The sequence below is a fragment of the Vicia villosa genome, linkage group LG6, assembly GCF_029867415.1.
Source record: "Vicia villosa cultivar HV-30 ecotype Madison, WI linkage group LG6, Vvil1.0, whole genome shotgun sequence".
In the NCBI taxonomy this organism is placed as follows: domain Eukaryota; kingdom Viridiplantae; phylum Streptophyta; class Magnoliopsida; order Fabales; family Fabaceae; genus Vicia; species Vicia villosa.
In genome coordinates, this window is record NC_081185.1 from 82,708,893 (window position 1) to 82,712,776 (window position 3,884).

Below are 3,884 nucleotides of genomic sequence, written 5' to 3' on the forward strand. Positions count from 1 at the left end.
CTTGTTTCTGAAAACCCACTTAGTACCGATGATGTTAAATCCTTTTGGTCTAGGAACCAAGTTCCATACATCATTCCTTGTAAACTGATTTAGTTCTTCTTGCATGGCAATTATCCAGTCTGGATCTTCTAGAGCTTGATCAACAGAAGTTGGCTTGATCAAAGAAACAAGACCTAATTGACATTCTGCATTGTTCTTAAGGAATGCCCTTGTTCTGATGGGATCATCTTTCTTTCCAAGGATCACATCTTCTGAATGAGCTGAAGCAAGTCTAGGTGATCTTCTGACTGTAGGTTCTTCAGAAATTCTCAGATTCTCTAAAGATGCAGCAACTTGATCTTCTGATCCATTGTTTCTGAGACTGCCAGCTTCTGCAGCTTTGCTTCTTGGTTCTACTGCTTCTGATATATCAATATCAAAATCTGCAAAATTCTCAAACTGCTTTGGTTTTTCAAGACCAAGCTTATCATCAAACCTGATATTGATTGATTCTTCTACAATCAATGTTTCAGTATTGTATACTCTGTAGCCTTTAGAGCGTTCAGAATATCCAAGAAGGAAACATTTTTGTGCTTTGGAATCAAACTAACAAGATGATTTTTAGTATTCAGAATAAAACATACACATCCAAAAGGATGGAAATATGAAATGTTGGGCTTTCTGTTCTTCCACAATTCATAAGGAGTCTTATTTAGAATAGGTCTGATAGAGATTCTATTCTGAATATAACATGCAGTGTTTATTGCTTCTGCCCAGAAATGCTTAGCCATATTGGTTTCATTGATCATGGTTCTAGCCATTTCTTGTAGAGTCCTATTCTTTCGCTCTACAACTCCATTTTGCTGTGGAGTTCTAGGACAAGGGAAATCATGGGCAATACCATTTTCTTTGAAGAACTCCTCAAAGAATCTGTTCTCAAATTCACCACCATGATCACTTCTGACCTTTATGATTTTACACTCTTTCTCAGATTGGATCTGAGTGCAGAATTCAAAGAACACTGAATGAGACTCATCCTTGTGTTTCAAGAACTTTACCCATGTCCAGCGGCTATAATCATCAACGATGACTAATCCATATTTCTTCCCTCTGACAGATGCTGTTTTGACTGGGCCAAACAGATCAATGTGCAAGAGTTCTAACAGCCTTGAGGTAGAAACAACATTCTTAGACTTGAATGCAGGTCTGGAGAACTTGCCCTTCTGACATGCTTCACAAAGAGCATCTGATTTGTATTTCAAATTTGGGAGTCCTCTGACCAGATTTAGTTTGTTAATCTGAGAAATCTTTCTCAAACTAGCATGTCCTAATCTTTCTCAGAAACAGACATAAGACAAGTCACCTTCTGCTTCTCAAGATCAGAAAGATCAATCTTATAAATGTTGTTCTTCCTCTTGCCTGTAAATAGGATTGAGCCATCCTTCTGACTTACAGCCTTGCAAGACTTTTGATTGAAGATTATATCATAACCTTTGTCACTTAATTGACTTATGGACAATAAGTTATGCGTTAATCCTTCTACAAGAAGTACATTAGTTATGGAAGGAGAGTTACCAAGACTTATGGTTCCAGAGCCAATGATTTTGCCCTTCTGATCTCCTCCAAACTTGACTTCTCCACCTGGTTTAAGCACCAGGTCTTGGAATGTAGACCTTCTTCCCGTCATGTGTCGCGAGCACCAAGAGTCCAGGTACCATGACATTTTGCTTTCTATCCTCTTTGCCGCCAAGGATATCTGCAATAGGAATAATCTTTTCCTTAGGTACCCACAATTTCTTGGGTCCTTTCTTGTTAGTTCTCCTCAAGTTCTGATTGAACTTGGGTTTAACAAAATATTTAGCAGGAGGAACAACATGATATTTCTTATTTTGAGTTCCATGATATTTCTTAGGTTGTGTCACATGCTTCTTTGTGTGTGTTATGTGAAAACTTTGTGCATGTGATGTGTGCTTAATATCATGGGAGTGGCCAAATTTAAATTGGTTATACAGAGGCTTGTATGATATTTTCATATCATCCACAGATTCAAGCTTGTATGGGATTTCACCCTCATAACCAATGCCAACTCTCTTGTTTCCAGACACAGCATATATCATAGAAGCTAGCTGACTTCTGCCAATACTTCTAGATAAGAACTTCCTGAAACTTAAATCATATTCTTTCAGAATATGATTCAGACTGGGAGTGGATTTTTCTGAATCAGAAGGAGATCCAACATTATTGGATAATTTTAAAACTTTTTCTTTTAATTCAGAATTTTCCAACTCAAGCTTCTTGGTTTCAAATTCAAATTGCTTTTTCAGCTTTCTGTATTTGATACTAAGATGAGCTTTTAATTCAAGAAGCTCTGTTAGACTGGAAACTAACTCTTCTCTAGATAGTTCAGAAAATACCTCTTCAGAATCTGATTCTGATGTAGATTCTGATCCATCATCTTATGTCGCCATCAGCGCAAAGTTTGTCTGCTCTCCTTCAGAGTCTGATCCTGATCCTGATTCTGATTCAGAATCATCCCATGTTGCCATAAGACCTTTCTTCTTATGAAACTTCTTCTTGGGATTCTCCTTCTGAAGTTTTGGACACTCATTCTTGTAATGTCCAGGCTCATTGCACTCATAGCAGACAGGCTTCTTCTTGTCAGATCTTCTGTCACCAAAAGATTCTCCTCGTTCAAATTTCTTTGAACTTCTGAAGCCTCTGAACTTCCTTTGCTTGCTCTTCCAGAGTTGGTTCACCCTTCTGGAGATCATGGACAGTTCATCTTCTTCTTCAGATTCCGATTCTTCAGGATCTTCTTCTCTAGCCTGAAAAGCGTTAGTGCATTTTTTAATATTAGATTTTAATGCAATAGACTTACCTTTCTTCTGAGGCTCATTTGCGTCCAGCTCAATTTCATGGCTTCTCAAGGCACTGATAAGCTCTTCCAAAGAAACTTCATTCAGATTCTTAGCAATCTTGAATGCAGTCACCATTGGACCCCATCTTCTGGGTAAGCTTCTAATAATCTTCTTTACATGATCAGCCTTGGTGTAGCCTTTATCCAGAACTCTCAATCCAGCAGTCAGAGTTTGAAATCTTGAAAACATCTTTTCAATGTCTTCATCATCCTCCATCTTGAAGGCTTCATATTTCTGGATTAGAGCAAGAGCTTCAGTCTCCTTGACTTGAGCATTTCCCTCATGGGTCATTTTCATTGACTCATATATATCATGGGCAGTTTCCCTGTTAGATATCTTCTCATACTCAGCATGAGAGATAACATTCAGCAAAACAGTCCTGCATTTATGATGATTCTTGAAATCTTTCTTTTGATCATCAGTCATTTCACTTCTCGTAAGCCTTACACCAGTAGCTTTAACAGGATGTTTGTAACCATCCAACAGAAGATCCCATAGATCAGCATCTAGACCAAGAAAGTAACTTTCCAGTTTATCTTTCCAGTATTCAAAGTTTTCACCATCAAATACTGGCGGTCTAGTATAACCATTGTTACCATTGTATTGCTCAGCAGAGCCAGATGTAGATGCAGCTGTATTTGTTGGAATTTCACCAGCCATCTTTTACTGAGCGTTTTTCTCTTCCTGAATCTTTTCTAAACACGGTTAAGTGCTTGCACCTTAGAATCGGCGCTCTGATGCCAATTGAAGGATAGAAAAACACTTAGAAAGGGGGGGGTTTGAATAAGTGTAGTCTAAAAACTTGAACGATAAAAACAATATGCACATTTATTTTTATCCTGGTTCGTTGTTAACTAAACTACTCCAGTCCACCCCCACGGAGTGATTTACCTCGCCTGAGGATTTATTCCACTAATCGCAACAGATTACAATGGTTTTCCACTTAGTCCGCGACTAAGTCTTCCAGAGTATCCTGATCACAACCTG